This window comes from Zonotrichia albicollis, chromosome Z, assembly GCF_047830755.1.
Source record: "Zonotrichia albicollis isolate bZonAlb1 chromosome Z, bZonAlb1.hap1, whole genome shotgun sequence".
Lineage (NCBI taxonomy): Eukaryota > Metazoa > Chordata > Aves > Passeriformes > Passerellidae > Zonotrichia > Zonotrichia albicollis.
In genome coordinates this window covers 63,982,364-64,004,730 of record NC_133860.1, presented here as the reverse complement: position 1 = coordinate 64,004,730, position 22,367 = coordinate 63,982,364, and the positions used below count along the sequence as shown (strand labels likewise).

Sequence of the window (22,367 nt, the reverse complement as noted above, 5' to 3'; positions counted from 1 at the left end):
CATGTCTTGAAGTTCAGGGGCTTTAGAAATGTTGGAAGACAGTTTAACATTTAAAACTAAAGCTAAAATAATTGCTGAGTTACTCAGCTTCTTCACATTGATTGCCGCTAGTTGTCCTATTTTATATATTGAGGGGGCATATTTTCCTTAATCTTCCTTTTCTATCCAACATACCTGTAGAAGCCCTTAGTATTCTTTGAATCCCTCAACAGCTGCAGCTCCAACTGTGCATCAGCTTATGTGTTCTATTGTCCAAACCTCTAGACAGTGTCTATATTCTTCCCAGGATGGATATCTGTCTTTTGCACTTCTGTCTTTAGCTGGGAGGCCGAACTGAGCTGTGCTGGCCTCCTGCCTTCCTTTCCTGGTTACCTATGGGGAAACAAGACCTTTTGCACTCTGAGAAGAATGTCTTTAAGGAGCTGACAGCAATTTTTATTTCCTTTATCCTCCGAGGGCAATTTTCCAGGTTTTCAGTGCACTGCTTGCTCGAACTTTTGCTTTCCTAAACATGAGGATTCTTCATCTGGCCCATATCTCTCTAGACTATAAATTCAGTCAAAGAATGATAACTTCAGGCCATGCTGACACCAATTTTGGCATCTCTAATTACTTCATCTATGTAGGTAAATAACAGGTATGGTAATGCTTCTCCTCTGTTTGGGCTATCACCTGGATTAATAAATTTTCCTCAAAACAGTCCAGGAGTCTCCTGGCCTGCTTACAGCTTGTTGTGTACTTTTCCAATAGATGTTGGAGTAGTTGAAATCCCCCATCAGGATTAGAGCCCTGTAGCTGAAATAAAAACACTTCATTAACAACCTCCCCTAGGTCTGGTGGCCTGTAGTAAACTTCAACCATGAGGTTTCCCTTGTTGGCTTGACCCCAAATTTTACCTATAAATTTTTACCCATTTCACCTGTTCATTGCTGGCTTTCCATGGCAGCTCTCTGTAGTTCACCCATTTTCCACACAGAGGGTAACATGATCCCCACTGCTGCCCAATCCTCCTTCCTTGCCTGTCACTTGTGAACAGTTTATAGCACTGATGCAGAGCTCCAACCGTGCAGTTTGTCCCTCAGTCACATCTCAGTGGCACTGATTAGACCACGGTGCTCCAGCTGCACAGAGGTTTCTGGCTGTTGCTGTTACCGTGCTGTGGGCATTGCTGCAGGGGCACTTCACCTGTGATGCAGATTGTCTCCCCTCTTCGGACAAATACTCCCCAGGGCCATTGAGGCATTCCACAGGTGTTGCTGCGTTGGTTTCTAATACATTAGCTGCCCCTAGTTTTCCTCTATTGTTCAAAGTCCCCTTCCCCACTGAATCTAAATTAATGCTCTCCATATAGGTCTGGACAGCTTGTTGGTGAACAGCCTTCTGCCTACTTTGTCAGGTGAATCTCACAAGCTCACAACAGGCCCTGCTTCCAAAGGCAGGTCCACAATCGTGGAAGCCAAACCTTGAGTGTGGCATCAGCCACGCAGCCAGGCATTCACCTTTCAATTTGACTCCTCTTTCCTGAACTCGTATGTCTGCCTGTGAGGACAGAGGAGAATGTGATCAAATCCCCAGGGGATTTGATATTGCTCTGAGGGATATACAATCTTTTCAGAGTGTTCAGAATTGTCTTGCCACAGACCCTATATAGAATGGTATTGTAGCAGATGGTAATTTGTAGGGTTCAGTAGGCTCAGCAGCCTCGCAGTGACGTTGTGAATGCAATCTGTTGATAGGCAGTGAACTTCTCTGGAGAAAAATCTGGATGAGAAATAAGTGCTTTGGTGGCTCACGGTAAGGAATCTCCAATTACATCTTTTTCTGAAGCTACTGTTTCTCACACAAGGGATGGTATTGAATGGTTGGGGTTTCCTGGATCCTGTCCATTATTACTGTGACATTCACTGCGCATGCCCAGAGCACAGTATTTGTTGTATAGAGACACTTCAGGGGAAGATTCTCCATGCAGAGAAAATTATGCAATCTCCTTTATCTCATGAGTTGCTCGTGTCAGAAAGTTTGAGGTTAGATTCCCTTGTACAGCCTCAAGGCTGGGCTGTTGGTCAGTCTGGGACAGCACACAATACCAGTTATTGACCTCTCTCTCATATTCCCAGGCCCTCCACCACCTGTTAAACTCCTCCTGTAGCACAGCAAATTGTCTGAAGATTTCTTCCAGCGGGGTCCACTTGCATCTATGACATCCACTGGTAGGGATGGGCGCTGGACTGATTTTCAGGTACAGGAGCAAAAACAGCTATTCTGGACAAGTACTTCAGTTTTTGGCAGTTTTCTTTGAGTGAAGATATCAACACAGGTGTAATGTTTCTGCTTGGGTTTCAGCCTCAGCCTTGCAGTTGCAGGAAGTGGGCACCATTTTCTTTCCATGGGCAGTCTTGTTACAGATTAAAGGGGAAAGAAAAGAAAAGTAAATGACACACACTTGGAAAAGACAATTCCTTTGACAGTCTTTTGAAAGAATCTCTTCTTCTAATTAAAATTTCCTGCAGACCTCAAGTTTCTGTGTAGGCTTGAACAGCCACCAGCTAGCTGGGATGGCTGTCAGGCAGAGCATAGGCCTGCTGCTGAGCAGAGTAGCCAGCGACTGAGCAGCTGTCAGTGCACTGCCCTTCTTGCACCATTTTTCATGTTAATGCACCTGTATCACATGGACAGTCCAGCATTTCCAAATTGAGGAAGCTGCAGTTTTGAAATTCTGTTTGTTTCTTGCATTTGCATACTTCCTCTAGCAGAACTATGGACTGTGCTTTGTTGCAGAAGTGTCTGCTCCATATTTTTTGGTTTTTATGCATGTATTTAATTTCATAAATAGTGCTCTGTTTAACAGGGAAATGAGAAGTCATGAGACAAATAAGCCTCAGCAGAGAGAAAACAGTGGCAAAATCCCAAAAGTCTAAATATTTACATTAATGTATTTTTAAAACCTTTCTAAGGGAGAATGGAAAAATGAAAAATTACAGCAAACTCTGGAACTCCAGCTTTAATTTTATGCAATTTCTTTCCTGTGGAAATGTTGCTTTATAGACCAGATACAACAAAAATGCAGAAACGTTATTAAAACATTGAAACTAGAGCTCAGAAATAAAAAATAGGAACTACCTTATTGTGAGTCTCAGGTAAGACCTAAAACACTGTTAAAGTCACTGTTGGCACCTCTTCTTTGAGGCACTCAGTATCTAGTGTAAAGCAAATGAAGCTTGATTGCTCAGTACCTTTCCAGTATTTGCTTTCCCTTTTCTCTTTCCCCAAACAACATGTGCTTTGTGACATTTTGCTATGAAAGCAGTTTGTAGTATTTTCACGTATAATGTGACAACTGGCATCTTCTGCCAACTGTCATCTTTTCATGGAAATATGATGCAGATCAGGAAAGATCCAGCATCTATTGGTGCACTGTGGCTTGCTTCTGTCAATAATGCAATGTTAGCAACATACAGTAACTTGGCTGAGGTCAGAAGCAGCAGAAGTCGGTTTAATGCAGAAAAAAAATAAGTTAAGGTGTTAGCACATATTTGAAAATTGGTGACATTATACTCTGGGAAAATACTGAATATAAAATCTGTCTCTCCAACTGTCTTAAAGTAATTCAGTTCCTTGCTTTTTGTTCTTTGGTTAAGAGGAAAACAGAAAGCAGTGCTTGTTATCACAGCACAATCAGAGACTCACAGCTGTCCTGGTGCACAAACAGAAATTAACACAAGGAGTGACAGTCCTGTTACAAGATGAATCCACTCACCTCCGTTCTTCCATGATCCTCAAGACAGTTAGCCTTGTGGCAAAAAAACCCACTTAGTATCTTACTTCTTTATAAGAAAAATCATACACAAAGTACTTGTTCCAAGGTAAAAATGCAGTACCATTTTCCTAAGTCATGAAGTCCCATCCCTGGGCCTTCACTCTCTTCAGCATGGGCTCAGTGTCTTATGTGACAAGCCTGACTAATGTCAGACTTGTCAAGAACTAATCTGTTTCCCCTCCCTCTGTTTTTCTATCTCTGTTGCTCCCATTTGAACAGAAGACTTTGTTGTCACAAACCAGAAACCTTTCAGACAAGTGGTGTGAAGACCATGAACAAAAGGAAGCAGTGTCCAGAAAGGGTGAGTAAAACATGGTTATATGTGAGATTTACTGGTGACTCTAGTGTTTGACTAATGGTCCAGACATAGAAAAGAACTTTTGTGGAAAACTAGATATTTTCCCGGTGTACTGATGAAAAGATCATGATATTTGAGATAATGATAAAAAAAGATAACTGGGTAAGGGTACTGATGCAAGAAAATCATTGAATGTCACTGACCTTGAACGTAACAAGATTTTCAACAAGGTTTCTTACAATACCCTTTTATCTAAGAAAGAACGTAAAGGTTTAGTCAGGCAGATAATTGCCTGGATGAAATATTGAGAGGATCACTGGGTTCAAAACAAAGTGGCTGATGTGTATTCCACTTAGGCAGGAATGACAGGTGGCTTTTGTCAGCGATTTTTCCTGGGCCCTATCTGATATTTGTTATTGTTATCTATGACCTACATAAGTAGACAATGCATCTCATCACATCTGAGAATAACCTCAAATTGGAGTTGTAGCTCATATATTTGAGGGTAGACCTTTCATTCATAGAGATGTAAATAAGACAGAGAAATGGGATTGCAGAAACATCATGAAATTCAGTGAAGAGAAATGGGGAGTCCTCAACCTATGAAAAAAGCTTGTTCAGCCTGGAGAAAAAGAAAGCTTTGGAGGTACCTCCTAATTGCCTTACAGTACCTACAAGACCATAAAGAGGACATAGCAAGTCTCTTCACAGTCATGCATGGAAGAAGAATCAGAGATAGTTCTCAAAAATTAAGTCAGTGGAGGTTCAGTTAGATCTAAGGAAAAGAAATTTAAGAGTTTTCCTAGATAAAATGTCCAGTCTTCATTTCTGAAGGTTTACAAGACTTTTTGGATAAAGCCCTTGCAACCTAGTCTAAATTCAGTATCAGTCCTGCTTTAAGGATGATATTGGATTATAAACCTATGATCAAATGTAGGAATCTTACAAGGAATGAGAAATAAACAATATCTATTATCTGGCTTCCTGATCTCCAGACTCTGAGGAGCCTCATCAGCCTGTCCAGCCTTACACAAGCTTTGTCATTCTGACAGGGATCAGGGCTAGTCCTCCCTCTCCTGAGAAACCACCGGAGTGGAAGCTGTGTGGTGAAAAGTCATAGCATGGTTTTGCACAAAGAGATAATGCACCCAAAGGCCACTAGCAAAGAATGTTCTCTAAAGGGACCTGCCATATCCACCCACAGCAGATCCAGGCCGCCAAGCCTGCCAAATATTATTGTCCACATACTGTGGCAAATGATAACTGCAAATTCCACAGATCATCTGACTCAGTTGTAAGATGCCTCATCCTTTATGTGCAGAAGAGCAGAGCTGCTCGCCTCTTTGCATCAACATATGACATTTATATGTATTTTTCTCAAGAAGGGTTTTGTAAGGAAACAACACTGAAATATTAAAGCTGAAAAATCAATTTTCATTTAGGGCTGAGTTCCAACTGCCATCTTACAATGGGATGTGTATGACAACACAAATTTAGGGAGCCAAGAAATATTTAACGGTTGATCAAAACACTGGGTATTGAATGAAACACCTTGGATTTAATTCAAAGAAGGTCTTCCATCTCAGACTGAATACTTGTGTTTCACCACAAGGCAAAGAGTTTGTAACAATCAGACTTTATACAGGCCAAGAAAGTTTATTGCTGCAGTAAGATTGTAAGTTATTGTGAATGATGCAGCAAGTGATTATATTTGCTCTCTTTGGTCATAGACACTGTGCTGTAGTCAGTCTGAGCTTTGCTGTGAAGAAACCAAAGCCAGAAATGTGACAAGCATACAAAAGATTTAGGATTGGTGCGGTAGAAGGCAGGGAACAAAACGAGAAATGAAGAACAGAGCATTGACACCTTACTCCTTATGTGTAACTATTGACATTTGAAAATTCAGTCACAGAGAGAATCTCTTCAATTTCTTCTGTAAACACATGTAATTAGGAGTTTATGTTGTGCCCTGAATACAAGGGCCTTGACATGATCAGTAAAACTCATCCCCATCTGAGACAATGAATTTTATATCTTAGAACTGAAAGAACTCATGAAATCAGGAAGCATTTCAGACTCACAAATTTTTCCTTAAGTCAGCCACTTATCATATTTATGGCTACACTTAAGACTTAGTTGCCTCCATTATTTATGTTAAATCTGCTAATGGTGTTGTAATGAGTTGTGTGCAACTTGAAATAGGAACTCATTTTTCAGGGGAAATGAAAAACCAAGTGTATCCATGTTTCATTTCTTAAAGAGCTATAAAAACCACTCTACATTCTAATAAAATTAAAGCAAATAAAAAAGGAAGAAAAAAAGAGTACAGATGGGAAACAGATAGAAACAAATTAGAGAAAAGACCAGGGCTTCATTAGGGAAGTTCACCGTCGTACACCACATAGTCCGTATCTTGTGGAAACAAATGTGATGAGAACAAAGGATCATCTGAAGTCCCTCTCCAGGTTCACCTGCACTACATCTGAACTGTAGCATTACAAATCCCTTTCAGAGGTTCATGTGGCAGATGGGTGAAAAGCAAGGCTCTTTAAGCCCACAAGCTCTATTTTAGTAAGCAAAGCCACTGCAAGAGGTACCATTCTGAGCAGAATCTCTGAAGGTTAATAAAGAGAAGTTCAGGGTTTTTGAAACATGCTTCCTTCAAGTCACTACCAGACTTAAATGTGCCTCTATCTGGCCTCCATAATTTCCTAAAAACTGATAAAAATTACATTGGAATCTTCATTTCTATCAGCAGTGAAAAATAAGTATTAAAATTATTAAGTGGATAAATTATCCATGCAGATTTATAGTATTTTGACTAGCAGTATACTCTTAATTTCTCTGAGGTAGACAATAAAATTTGAGAGTCAAGAGAACCAATGTCCTATGCTAGTGTCTACTTCTTTATCTCCTATTGTGTCTCTGCAGAGGGTGGACAATTAATTCACTGAAACTTTTTGCTTTATTTGATTTTCCCTGACTGATTTTTACTGTGGAGGGAACAGAGAAAGTGAGTTCACTCTCTACTGGAATCTAAAGTGATTTCTCTTCCATACAACGTCGAAATATCTCCCACTGAGTTAGACATTTTTAAAATACAGCCTTTTGACCCCCATTTCATACAGTATTTTTTTAAAAGCTGCAGTTGTGGGAAAAGGCTTTCAATCTTATCAGAATTTTATGTATTTGTTCTTACAGTGATTGGGGAGGGAAAGGGTAAGAAAAAATGGTTTTCAACCAGGCCCTTTTCTCCTGAACTATGGAAACATTTTTATTTTTAAATAATAGAATCATTCTTAATAGAGACATTTGGAAAGACCATGGGAATACTCTGTACCTATCGTGTTCTTTTTATAACTCAAACTGTCACTTGCAACTTGCCATGGTTTTGCTCCTTCGCTGTAGGCTCCGGTCAGATGTCACTGTTCCTTGCTGATAGAGGAGCTTTGGAACAGAGAGAAGGCCGGTGATGGAGGGAGTGCAGCATGTGAGGAAGGGCCACACTCTCGCAAAAGTCCCACAAACATGAAAGCTGTGTCCTGCATAGACAAAATCCATCTCTGTATTCAGTGGTCATTCTGGAAGCCTTTGTAGTCATGATCTCATCTGAGGCAAGAGCAAAAGTGGTGTTTGGTGAAAGCCACGCTTTTGATGGCCTTGTATGGATGCCTTCATGAGTGGCCATGTCTTCTAAAGCTCCCAGACCTAAAGGATTTTGTGACCAAGCACATCCTGATTTCCACTGAGTATCTTACCATGCAGTATCAGGCTTCATGTTCCAAAAAGGTGACTTCCAAAAATTGTCACGCGTCAAAAAAAAAAACCAGCACAAGTTTCCTTTGATCTCCCTCTTCTTTTAAGCTTATGTCAGGCAGCACAAATAAAGGAGATGAAGTTCTGTTTAATCTCTGCAACTTACAGGAATAGAAAAATATTTTAATTCAGTAAGGAGCATATCACAGGTCTGAAGGAATTAAACTGGTAAAAGTTCAGAGTGCTGTTTTTTAAATGTGGTCACTGCTCAGGTTCTGATGTAGAAAATTATACAGGCGAGTTTGGATATAATAGGGAGCCACAATGAGGGGAGCTGGATGCATAGTTTGACAGGCAACACCTGATCCACGCTTTTGTCCCAGAGGAAAAACCTCATTCCAGCACAAACTGGGACACACTTTTTTTACATGGTGTATGAACAGGTCTATCTCCCCTGAAAGTAAGGCACATGAGCAACAAGTGATACTTTCCTCAAAGCATTTGGTTTTTCCCTTTGCTTTTTAAAAATTTTGGACTAATAAGAAAGCAAAGAATATTTCAAGCCATACATGGGTTGAAAGAATGTAAGTGTTGGGGTTGGTTCAGAGGAGGGCTAAAACTTATCAGAAGAATCATGAGAAAATATTTAGAGGAATCCTATAAGAAGGATGGAAGCAGATTCTTTAAGGAGGTGGTAGCAATAGGACAAGAGGTAATGGTTTTAAACTAAAGGAGGATAGATTCCAACTAAATACAAGAAAGAATTATCTTACTGCGAGGATGGTGAGGCATGGGAACAGAGAGGTGCTGGATACCCCATCCCTGGAGATATTCAAGGTCAAGTTGGATGGGGCTCTGAGCAACCTGATTTACTTGAAAATGTTTGTTCACTGCAGAGGAATTGTACTAAATGAACTTTAAAAGCCCCTTCCAACTGATTCTATGTAAACACAACTTTATTTGGTACCATGCAAATTCCATTGTGAACAGAAGATATTTCCAAGTGACTTTTTGCCAGAAATAAAATTTACTACTAGCAAGGGTGGTTTTTTATGGGGTAGAAAGGAATTAAATAAATGAAAACAGATAGAAATAAATGGAAGAAAGTTCTATCTAGCAAAAGGTACAATAATGAACTCCCTAAAATTGTATGATGAAAAGAATACCTTATAAAAGATATTTCAATTAAAATATTCCCTGTTAAATAATTGATCATTAAACTAATGTACTTTCAATCACATATTTAATTTGATTTGCTCTACCCTACCTTTTCTTTCACCAGAGCATAAAATCAGAAATTCTAGCACAGATTGGTTCTCTTGAATGTACTAAAAGGACTTTGTGATTTTTCTGGCAACATAAAAAATAAACAGGCATCCAAATATACTTGCTACCAATGGTAGCCTCTTTTCTTGTTTGGGACATTTAGCCTTATGTTAATTATTCATGTCCTGTTGCTTTAAGATAACATAGCTCTTTGCAAAAGAGCCAACATTGAAACTCACATCAGAACTCTCCAATTACAACAACTTCCCCTTAAAAAAGCACCCTCAAAGGAAAGGTCTTTGCAGCTGTTTTGAATATACCCCAAGATTAAAAATCAGCACAAGGAAGAGATAAAAATCAGCACAAGGAAGAGATAAAAATCCTTATATTCTTGCACTTTTAACTAGGCTCTTGGAAAATCATTATAGCCATCTCAATTTTGTACCTGCAAATGTGTTAAAATAATGATCAGGTTTGGTGGGATTCTACTTTGATATAATGTCTTGGCTTAGATGTCTCATAGACATAATTAATTTCAGACTTTGAAATAATATAATCTGATCCTATGCTTTCTTTTCTTTATCTAATTCTCTGTTATTTTTTATAGCAGAAAAAAAAATACATTTTCCAGCTTATATTTTACAGTCGTTGCTCTTTTTGAAACATCTCTCTTAAGAACCACTATTAAGTTTACACAGGTAATACAAAAGTAAGCACACTAATAAGGTAACAGTCTATTTATTTCCTCTCCTTGGCAACTGATAGATCACAGATTAAATATTTTTTGAGATTTAACAGCCAAATAAAGAGACAATCCCTTCTGAATGTGTTATGTAAACAATAATTGAACAAGAGATGTTCAGGACTGAAGCTGAGCATACGTCTTATTTTGATTTACTGGTCCATTGTGTTGGAAGTGCCAGACTGGCTCTTACTAGCTTGAAAAACAGACTGTGTATTAAAAATAGGTTTCTGAAGAATGTATTCTCCTGCAAAATTCTCAGGAGAAACCATCACTCTGCAGTCAGATCTTGTCTCCCACCCTTTTAGCAGGGTAGTAAAAGGTTCTTCTTGTGCCATTCCATGTGAAACCAGCCAAGATGCACATGGTTATTTGTTTATAGTGCCAGGCAAAAGGGGCCTGTCTATTTCTTGGATGATTCTGATCTTAGAAGGATATGTTTCCTGCTACTGTCTAACTCTGCGAAAAAAATCAAATCAAAACCAGCAGAGCTTGAGAACAGCCTTTCTTGCGTCTAACCAAGCACCCATCTGCTACAGGACCTCCCCTGCAAACTGGTCACAAAAGAGAGTTTACAAAAACAAGGTACTTATAACAGTATCCTCCCTTCTCAGATATGGGGCTTCTATCTTCAGCAATCCTAAACCCCTGCTCCTTAGCAGTGAGTTTCAGGGGCTGCTGCAGACTTTTTTCTTGGGAGAAGCTTAGTTCTGGTGAGAAATGTAGGCGCCATCCTGGGTTTTATTCCTTTTATTCACATAGCAGTACTCTTTGTATGATCATTTGAAGTAAAGCTCTGCTTTACATAATTATCTATACTCATGTGTAAAGGGGCACAATTGTGTATAATTGGACTTATTTGCATCTGAATATACATATTTGTGACAGAAGTCCTTGTCTGGACACCCCACATTCCATGTGGGGAATGCAGTAGGAGAAGGCTGAATGGTAAATTTGCTCGTTGAAGAGTAGAACAGAACCATCTCTGCTGCTCTTGGAGAGATAGAGACCCATCTGTTTTTAAATATAGCTGTTTAAATATATCAAAACATTTTGTGCTCTCCTCATTAGGAGCACAGGGACAGATTATAAATATCTGAAGCCAATCCTAAAACAGGTTACCTCAACTTATAAAAAGCTACCTTCCAGTGATTTCTTCTTGGCACTCAACTGGCTTTAAGAGACCAAAACCCTACAAAGATGCTTCAAGAGCAATATCCCTTGATGTCCTCACAGGAGCAATTAGCTGGTATGCAATGAATGTGCTGCAACAGTGGTCTGCTCCATAGTGCTCTCCTCATCTACTTCCAGTCCAAATAGCCTCACCGAGTCTTATTGTCTTCAAGCAGTTCTGATCAACAAGTAGTTTGAAGGTGTTATTTTGAACATGCAATTTTTCACCCATCCGACCCACCAGTAATGATTATGGCTGTGTGGAAGTAGAGAGTTTTCTGACCTCAAAAAGACCACCATTATGCTCCTCATCCTGACAAACTTGCTATTCATCATCACGGTCCCATACCATCAGCCCTACCTAACCCTGAGAAAGATACAGGAAAAATTTACCGACTCCTGTTGGATTTTCCTGATGAAAGCCAGGTTGTTAATATAAAACACCCTCAGAAGTCTTACTGAGCAGGAATTTCTTTCTCTGTGTCAGCTGCCTATTTTGTGCTGCTGCTGCTGGTCTCTCCTCCCTTTCACCAACACCATAGGGTACCATAAGAGGTAAATCTTGGGACTTTCTGCATAGATTTTTCAAGCAATGCAGCATGCACTCTGCTCTGGGACAGCACTACAATGTATATAAAAAGGCTGCCAGAGCCAGCCCCTTTTTCTCCCACCTGACTGGGAAACAGAAGGTTGACTTTCCTTCTCACCCTGCGGCTCTTACAGAAATATTTGCAAAGAACACAATCTGCTGACAAACAGCAAAGCAGGTTTAATCCTGCCGGCGAACACTTTGTTTGTTCAACCAGATCTAACTGCAGCTTTTCAAAAGCTCAGCATCTCTGCAGTGTAGCCTTGCAGTCAGTCTGACACTGCAGCCTCCAAAGTCTGCATTGAGAGCTGATGACCGCGCACTGCAGTGTGACGCACTCCTACCACGGTGCTGCAGTCTGTGCAGGCTGACTAAAGGACAGCAGCAAAACAAGAGCTGCTGGCAGAGCTCAGCATCCCAGTGAACTTCAAGGGCATTGCCTTGTTGAGGCAGAGCTTAATGTTTTTAATGCAAAACTCAGATGGTAGAAAGACTCTGCTTTGATTTCAGTTGTGACAAATTGAAGCCTGTTTAAGGATTAACCCCAGAATGACAGTGGGAGCTTTGGAAGCTCAGTGCTACATTTATCCTCACATTTTTTCTGATGGAAAGAAGTTCCTGACAAACTTTTTCAGCACTGAATAGCTTTGCACACCAAATAGTATGTGAAGTTTCAGGACCCATGTCATACGTCCAGGTGAACTAGGGCATCAGAGTGGCTTTAAAAGGGTAACCGCACATGAGCAATCCTCCATTTCTACCTCACTTTGACTCGCCTTCACATTGCAGCATTTCTATGTCAACTAGCAGAGTTGTGCTCTGGAAGATCAATCTGATGGTGTATAGTTCAGACTGCAGAAGCAAGCCCAGGACTGAAACCTGAAGACTGTAGTTGTTCTTTTCCCAGCTCTCTCAAAAGATGAGTTTCACTGACAGAACATAAATGTTTTACATAGAGCAGATAATGGACAAAACAGAAGCAAAATTCAATAAATATCCTAAGGCATAAGACTTTGAAGGAAACAGAAATATTATTGAAGGAAACAGAAATATTATTGAAGGAAACAGAAATATTATTGAGAGACTTACCTGTTCTGGGTTGAAAAACCTGAATATACAGCTACAACCATGAAGAGACCTGAAAGAAGTACTGGAACATCCAATCACATGAACTCACCTAAAGCCTCTTTGCTGCATTACAGGAAAAATAGGCTCACTGAACCTTCATCTTCCATTAAGGTCTGTGGGATTACCATTTATTAACTCATGTGGTTTGACTCTAATGTTATTACAAAGAGAATCAAAAAGTGCAGAATAAAAGAAAACTCAAGGCACACTCTAAACCCCATGTTGCCATGCTGTCTGCTTACAGTGAAAGAGAAGCACTCTCCTCTATAACAAAGGACAGAGATATTTCTTTTGGGAAGGTTAAGGTTCCAAGCACTGCTACAGTTAATGGGTTTTGCGTAAAAATACTTATTCTTGGCATTCCTTCTTGGCTCTTTATGCTGAGTTGGGTCTGGTAACAAGATGTGAGAGAGTAGTCAGGTGCTTTCAGGAAATACCGCCCAACAAATTGATTTCTCTTATAATAGCTCTTGGCATTTCAATACCTCAAGCTAGCACTATTTCTGGAGATATTCAATAATGCTGCTTTAATATGCTCAGAACAGAAGAACATGGCAAATTGAATGCTTGGACACTGGAGGAAACAAAAGGTTCTCAATGTCACCTGCAGACGTGACTCTGGACAGAAGGTCAATGGATTTCTTTACACCACAGGACAGACTTCTCAAAGGTGAAAGAAATGTTCTTTTTATTTGCCTTGATTAATACTTATTTAACCTAGTCTGTAATTTTCTTCTTCAGTTTCACATCATAGGAAATCCAGATGCATTTTTTGTTTATTTTCTCATTTTTTCACGTGAGAATTTTTGCTCCACTGGCTTTCATGCTTACCTTGAACTTCAGAAAGTTAGCACAGATTATCTTAATTTCCTTCTTTTGAAATATGTTTTGCCTTTCATGACCCAAGCTGTGCTTCTCTGGTCTGACACAGACAACCTGATAGATCAGAATGAACACCTTCTACTGGCAGATCTGCAGAAACACTGAATTCAGCACAGATAGGAGAATTCACCCCCAAAGTCATATCAGTCCAAAGCATTATTTAAATTTTGGTTTGCTTTTGGGCTTATGTCATCTGAATACAGGACTGGAAGGAAAGGAACATCTCCAAAACAACAATTTGCTGTGTCATGCACAGATTCAGGTCCTTTTCTGACACAGAGCAGAATGATTATAACTCTTACAGAAGCTCACCAGCTCACTCCGTGGCTTTCTTTTATGCTCAGAACCAAGGTATCTGCATCTGTTTGAAACCTTCTTTCATGTCATGTTAGGAGCTCTGCCTAAGGGTCCATTATCCCATTCTGAAAAAAGAATTTTCCATAAGAAACGTCAGCCTCTATAGCCAAAAGAGTTCCTTACATCCATCTTAAAGTCCCTTTGCTCTCCCACAAATCCTTCTAAAATTTGCCACAGCCTACAGAAAAGCATGAATCACAACTCTCTATTATGCTAATAAAAGCTACCCACTGCTTCTTGTAATGCCATGTCACCCCCAGCAGCGCTGTCTTGCCTCAAATGCAATTATATCTTTCTGTGGCAATGAGACTGGATTCCCTGTCTGGTAGGACAAGTCTCTAAAAGGATGAATATAAACAACCAGTTGTGGAGATCCATTCTTGATCTCTGGGCCAAATATCACCCCAGATTGATGAGAGCAAAACACAGGTATAAGAGTTGTGCTGGTGTGTTGATGGAGGTCACATTGCCACTTGAGATTTAGCAAGGTTAGCAGTGATGCTACAATATTGTTTCCAACAGATACAAGTCATTTCAACAAGAAAACACAAAGAAAAGTCCAATTCAGGACCAAAAAAAAAAAAAAAATCAGATGCAGTATGCAGAATAAAATTCTGCAAATGTTTCCATTATTAAGAAGAGCTGTGAAAATGACAGGGAAAGAAACCAACAAACCAGCAAACTAAATGCAGAATCCAGTAAGGCACAACTACATGTTAGATTGTCCAAGTCTTGTTGTGTGCCCCTGCACATTAGGAAACACCTTTGCAGCTACTTTTCTGCCACACTGAAAAGCAATCCTGTGATGACAGGAGCACCAGGCACTGGTTCATAACGCATGTAGAAACACCCCAAGATTTGAATTGCAGCCCAGGTGAGGGAAAATATCAGCAGTAATATATGCAGTATCAGAGAAGGGAGCAGAAACACATCCCAGAAGTACAAGCTAGCAGTAAAGGAGACAAATCAGTGTCATCTATATGGCAGAAGGGTACTGTATTTCCTGATGTCCCAGATAGCAGCCCCAGTGTCAGACCACTACTTCCTCTGAGGCTGCCATTCCTTTCCTGGGACAGCACTCACAGGGCTGACAGGCACTGTTCACAGACACTTGCCCAGATGAAATGTGAGAGCTACCTCATGTCTCTGATATGCTGTTTCCTGTGTTGGCACTTTCCATAAATGCATGTTATCCAAGAGGCAGTCAGAGCTGCCTCTGAGTACACCCAAGGGGGCACAGAAAGGCGTATCTAACACCAGCAGCATGCAAAGCCCAATGCTTGCTGAGGCTGGACCTGCTGCACAGTGGGAAGACTGAGGGAAAGCTGTCACACACCTTAGGATGTCAGAAAATATCTGTCCCCTTGTGAAGCATTGCCTATTGCTTATCACCCATGAGACTCAGTCCTAACTTCCAACTTCTTTTAGACCCAAAGCTACATCTGACCTGGATGGGGTTTTTTCCCATATCTCAGAGGCGTTAGAGTAGTGACTACTCTGTTCTGACTTTGTTAATATGAGCTGAATTATGGCACTCTAAACAGAGGTGTGGATTCTTCTTGTAGACTGCAATTACGTGCAGAAGTAGGTAGTCTTGTAGACTACAATGATAGTCTTACAGACTACAGTTAGGAGCAGACCTGAACCAAAGAGGCATCTCCCTTCCAAGTTTTCCCCCTGAACCACAGGTTCCAGCAGTCTCATTCTTGCAACTGGTTCCAGTTTCATGCATAGCCCTCATTCATTGCCTGTAGGGTGTTATGGGAAATATTGCTTTGTAAAGTTCACACCCTTGTGCTATCTGGCAGAAGAGACGCAGAGATTTCTTGCTTTCCTTTTCTTTGTCTGCTCTGCTACAAGGCTGCAAGGCAAAAATGCTGTTCAGTTTTAGTCCAGGGGCAAGCTGCCTAAAGCATCTAAAGCATACGTATTACCAGTTTTTGTAGGGCTGTTGTGGTTGTGAGTAGCCTGAAAACACACTTGCTGGGACTATTTAGCTAGACCTGAGTAGCACAGTCACAGCTGAAACAGAATAGACAGCATGGCCAAAGACATGTGTCCTACAGAATGCAGATAGTTCTGTGCTGCTGCCTGACAGGAGCTTTAAAGACACCCTTTTGTAAGAGAAGAACAGAACACAACAAGGCTAGTAGGCGTGGATATGCAACAGGTTATCATTCAATGTGTTGAGTTAGCTATTTGAAATGACAGTGTTGCCAAATGTCCCCCCTGCAGATGGAAGAACAGACTGCATGGCTTGGCAGAGCAAGAGATATCAAAATGGGACTGTTCTAACAGCACATTCATTTGGATGTGAAGAAATGACAAAGATTGAATCCCCTTGCTCTTGGGAAGGACTGTGTAATGTCAAGTCTGCAAATCAGGACTATAGGGAACTGAGGAAAAGCAAGTTTCAAAGGGAAAATTGCTGTAATTTCTGCCTTACTTCCCTGTCTTTGCAATGGGCAAGCCAAAGGAAATTAAATGGAAGCTTTAAAAGAGAAACCTTCTAGACTTTAATATTATTACCATACAAGTATTTATTCAACAGAAAATCTTGCACAAGATCACTACCTTCTGGACCAGCTTTCAGTAGTTATGCTGGCACTGAAGGTAAAGCTTATGAGCCCCACTCTCACATTTGTGCAGGCACCTCATTCTGATATGTGTGAATATAAACTGAGAGATTGCACATGCAGATCCAGCATGCACAAAGCCCACAGGAGCCATTTGGTAAATCTACCTGTGCCTCAACATGTTTGGAAAGAGAAATTGGGTACTAGTAAAGTTTCATTTTTCTGCCACATAGTCACTGGTAATTTGAAGTAGTAAAGCACAGTAAAGTAAAGCACAGACAGTAAAGCACTTGCTAATAAAAAGCAAACAAAGATGACTTTCAGTATTCTTAAGCAGGAAAAGGAAAATGAAAGTTGTCCATTAAAACAGTGTAAGGTAATGAACCATTGAATTTTGAATCATTGTTTCAAGAGCCTCTTAAGCAGATCAATAACTATGGAAAATAGAGAGAAAGTTTCACTCTGGTTTTGCTATTCATAGTTCACATTCTACAACCTGGGGACAGGCTCTTACTCTTTTGGAGAGGACAACTGTCTAGAGTCGTTGGAACATATGTGATAAACAAAGTCCCAACAAGCTATGTCATACACAGCACTTCTGGTCTTCATAACCAGGTACTACTTTAAAAAAAATTGGAGATCAACTCTTTCTTTTGAAAAATATAGTGGAAGTGACGCTGTTAACAGCTATACCATCACAGGGTTTTTTGATACAGCAAATAAATTTTCTAATTCAGTGGTGACTGAAATGTATTCTTGCATAGTTTAGCCAGAAGCTGAGTAGCCAGCGCACTAGATAGAGGTGTGCAAGGTCTGGGCTGTAGTCCAAATATAGCTACTGATCTGAAGCATGCCCTTATGCAAGGCATTTACTCTCCATTTCTCTACATATTTCTTTCTAGCCCCTCTGAGTTTACATGTGAAAATTTCCAGGAGCAGGAAAAGGCAATAAGTGTGTGCCTGTATCTAGCACAAGGAGGGCATCTGATTCTGAGTCAGGGTCTGCAGCTGCTGAATCTGCATAATACTTAAGATATGGATATGGTCAAGCAGGTGAACAGAAAGTGTCCAGGGAGAGAAATTATACTTCAGCATTTCAAATTAAGGGCAACTGTTTTAGTAATGCTTTTGTGACCTTCCATTTTTAATCACTACGCTTTAAAGTCTCAGCTGGGCACAACAGCAGATTGCTTTTAAAATGTCACCCAATAGCTATTTTAACTAAAAGAATCCACCAAACACTGAAAATTGTATTACTATGAAATCAAAACCACTAATTTGACATTAAAGTAACCTTTAAAAATCATTCCTCAGAGACAAACCTAACCTTTTTAGCCAAGCAATAAGATACATACTTTGCATAAGTCATATTAGATTTGATACTTCTCATGAGCTACTGAGAATGCAGGGAGGGCATCAAGTGCTTTTAACCTCCAAAGGCAGCTGTCTCAGATATATCTCACAAGACACAATCCTTCAAATAAGGATGAGCTTACTTCTCTGGAATTTTTATAGCAAACATAATCCCAAATGCTAGGTAGAGGCCAATGGGGGGCAATCCATTGATCTGTCTTCATCTGGGCTTCCCAAGGGACAGAAATAGATGATAAGTGCTATCTTGTCACCTCACTGTTCACAAACCAGAGCAGAACCCAAGTGCTCAGTGCACCCCTGATGTGAAAATTCACACTCTCATCAGAGAACATGGGCTGCTCTGAGTGTGAAACAATTTATGGCCTTTCCTGATTTCCCTCAGGAACCAGTTTAGCCTTGAACAATGCATAGGATGAGCACAGGTTCTGGATCCCCAGCACAGGGGATGGTTAAGAGGTGTTTCCTATTTTTTTTTCACTCTAGTAATGCAAAGGTGAAAACACAGTGAAACAGACTTTACAAGGCACAAATGGAAATCACTTGCACTGATTAGTCCAATTTAGCAATGTCTAATTTAGCAAGAGACATGACAAATGGTGTTTTGCGGAGTGTGCTGGCATTTTTACAGCTAATTCATGAAATAACATGAAGAAAACTTGCTGCAGATGGCCTTTAATTGAGAAATAAATAGGTAGAGTGCTATCCACTAAAATATCTGATGAGAGCTATATTTACAATGCATGAGCTAACCAAACCGTGTGTTATCTACACCTCATTTAGCAGAGTGGTGTCCAAGTAATTTTGTTACTTACCCAGGAAATTTGGCAAGGGGAACAAAAAGGTATACAACAAAATACTTCACACTTTTGCTCAACGTGTTGTAACTCTGTATTCTTCTGTACTTAGAACCCTTGTTGATGGCAAAAAGTGGGCTGCTGAATAGCAGTATAGTTTCACAATTTCCTTTCAAACATGGACAAAGTAAAGGTACCCACACGCACATATTTAATGAATTTTGAATACTGTCTGAGCCTTTTGAGTCAGAATCATCTCTTAGCTCAGATCTGTCCATTTTGAGTCTGCAAGAATGTTTTGGAAGAAATATTTTTCCCAACATGAGTGATCTCTTCCTGCAAACAGTGGTTGCTGTTCTTCAGAGATGTTCAAGAATCAGGTTCAGGACAACAATTACCTCTTAATCAAATGCTACAGGAAAAGCAGCACCAAAAAAAGGGTGACACATGACAGAGGCAGCAACCTAACACTACAGTTTCTAATCAAAACAGTGTCCAAAGCAGTCATTATCATTGCCATTTGACAGATGGGTAAAATAAGGTTTCAAGAGTACTTCCAGAACTTGACTCCCCTTGTCCATGACCATAATTGCAGCCATGTACGTAATGCACTCCCTGCATCTCAATTTGGAGAGGCAGTTTCAAGTGTCACAAAGCAGATGAGGCCAGACAGTCTAGAGATTTCTGTGTCATCTGCCCTGATTTCTCCTCATAAATTAGCACTTTTCCCACCCTCCACCATCCCTCACCTGCCCACCATTGCTCCTTTCTGCCTTTTTAGTGGGCTGGAAGCAGTGTCAGTGCCACAACTGACCTGGGGCTCCTGGAGCACTGTCTGGTGCAAACAGAAGTACTGACCAGCTGGCTGCTGCTTCCGAAAAGGGCTGAGTTCCACCCATCTTTCCTGAGCCAGGCACATGGTATTTGGATTTCTTTCCTCTTGGAGATCTCTGTACCTCAATCAGTTTCAGCTTCACTTGTTTAAAATTTAAAATTAAGTATGAGAAGGAAAAGAGAAGATTTGGGAGTGTTAAAAAAATCTGGGTAAATATACAAAGGAGTCTTTTTAAATATAATATCAGAAGAAAAGTCAGATTAAATGTGCCTATCTATTTTTGTTACTAATCTGGAAATGGTGGGGAAATATATTTCTATGTCACCCTCTAAGAAGTGTCTTTGAACAGCTGCTGTGTTATGGTTACACCTCTCCACTCAGGAAAATGCAGGCAACAGGGCCAGATCTCTGCTGCACTAGTTAGTACTGACTGATTATTGGACAGTGTAAGCTGTCAAGAGTTAAATGAATTAATGGGGTGAGAGAAATTTGCTGGAGTGGTATTGGATGTCCAGAAAACAATTGTTTTGTTAATGTAATACAAGAAAAAGCGAGGTAGGAAAAAACTTTGCAATTGGCAGAAGACTGGAGAACATTTCTTTCTATTTGTAGGGCTAGAAGCACATATATGTTATAGAAATGCACAGATATAAAACTCTTGGGAGATGGAGGGTGTTGGCAGCAGAGGAAGACATCATGCAAGATCCCAAATTAAATTTTGATAAAGCAATGATAATTTTATATTCTGAGGAAGCCTTGCATATCATTATAAGTCTATAATGAGGACCACAAGGCTTTGCTATTTTAAACAGGAGGCCAGATAATGGAAAGATCAAAGACAGAAAGGTATCCAGAGGTCATAAGATAGGAAACAATGTGAGCTTTTATTTTTGCTGCAATAGACACAGCAGACTGAGATTATGTTGGCAGGATGCAGGAGCCTCATTTCCCTACAAGTCTCTTTGGGCATTCAAAAACAGAGTAGCACAAAGAGCCTGAAAACAACAGCAGAGAGATTGTTTGCAGGAGCAGCAGACAGAGCTGTATCACATGACAAATGGACTATCAGTCTGGAGGCAAATGGGGTATTTGTTCATTTTTTGTTGAAAACAAGCACACCAGCCAATAGGCATAAGTCTGCCAAAGATAATGATGGGGAAAAAAGAGAATTGAATGGCAGATAAGTAGGTAAGACTTATGGGCTTATGGTAATAATTTTGCTCCAGCTAAGTACATGAATTAACTGGATGAATAAATAGCAATTTGAAAAAGAGAGTTGGAAAAGTACCACTATCAGGCAAAAGGGTCCTTTATCTCATCTAGCTGATGAGGGGTTATTTTAGAAGAGACTGCTGAAGAAAGGTTTTCCAGAGAAAGTAACCCTCACCAGGACATGGTTGTTAAAGAGAAGATGTTATATGGGAAACAGGTTTTAATTGAAGATGAACCAGGACTGCAGGACGAGGAAACAGCCACTACTGATAACTTTGCCAGCAACTTTGAACAGACTCAGATACCAATGGTGTGGTAATCATGCAGCCCTGTAACACAGCCCTGCCATTCTTAATAAAGGCTACAGGGCTTGCAAGCAATGTGCAGGAACCTGTGCATTGAGACCTCTCAGGTCTGCCCTCTATTAAAAATATGGCTACTTTTTTCCTGTGTAGGCTGGACCATTGTCTGGTTTTATTTCTTGAGGTACACCTAGCGGGGCAAATGCTTACGAGAAGTGGTGACAAACATGCTTGGCTGCTTCTCCTGCATGCAAGAAGGCAAAAACTTCACCTGAAAATGTGTCTACTGCTACATGGATATTTTTGAATTCTCCGAAAGAATGTGCCCAGAGAGATTTTGCCCATCTTTGGTGGATATCTGCCCTTTCTGAACTTTCCTTGACCTGTCTGTGGCTTTATGTTGCTTCTCTTGGCTGTGGCAGCAATTCCTCTGGCTGATCAGATGCCTGTGCCTGTTCTCTTTTACTTTTGCTCCTCCTGGTGTGGTACGAACGTGCCTTTGCGCAGACAGCAATGACAAGCTGCTGCTCCAAGTGCAATGAGGTTTGTACAAAGCAACGTGGTGACAAAGTGCTGACACACCCAGGCCTGGCAGGACAGCAGAGGCCTTGGGAAGGACACAGCATGTGGCACGGACACAGCATGTGGCACGGAGGAGCACAGCTGCAAACACATTGCCCAGGGTCAGCTGAAGTGTGAACCCGGAGCTGGACAAGCTGGGTTCAGGGGTCATGAACAGAACAGAACAGAGAACATACTGAGGTGGCCCAGGGTGTATTTCATTTGGATGTGACTTGGAGCTGCAGACCAGTGTAGGAAGAGAGCAGTATCTCATCAACATATACAGATTATCCCACGTGATCCTAGAGGGACAAAGAAGAATTCATAACATGAACATTCTTCCTGGCAAAGGACTCTGGATGCTGAAAGCTCCCAAAAGCATCCCCCTGTGACCTCCACCAGTGAGGAACCTCTCAAGACAGGGGACCAGTGGAAGGGTAAGCACAACATAGAAAGAGGCAAAATGAGTGAGAGAGTGTATATGTGATGACAATTTCATAGCAGTTCTTCCACTGCATTCCTTCAATTTTGCAGCGCTTGGAGATGGATTAAAATGGAAGAATCCCTTCATATTTCAGTTAAACTAACAGATCCTTGGCCTTACTAATTAATGAAATGTCTTCCTTCTTGCCCATAAACAAGTTTTTCAATGTAACAGCTTGCTCGTTGCAGGGCAATGAATAGCAGCAATTTGTGAGGAGCAAT

The 22,367-nt window shown here is 40.5% G+C and overlaps 1 long non-coding RNA gene across 1 annotated transcript in view; it reads left to right on the top strand.

The window, feature by feature from the left end:
- The first annotated feature begins 4,035 nt into the window (after window positions 1-4,035).
- Window positions 4,036-22,367, top strand: part of LOC113459174 (uncharacterized) — a 51,423-nt gene continuing 33,091 nt past the window's right edge. The window contains exon 1 of the long non-coding RNA XR_003380117.2: window positions 4,036-4,118. This is a non-coding gene — a long non-coding RNA (uncharacterized LOC113459174). The remainder of the gene's footprint in view (window positions 4,119-22,367) is intronic.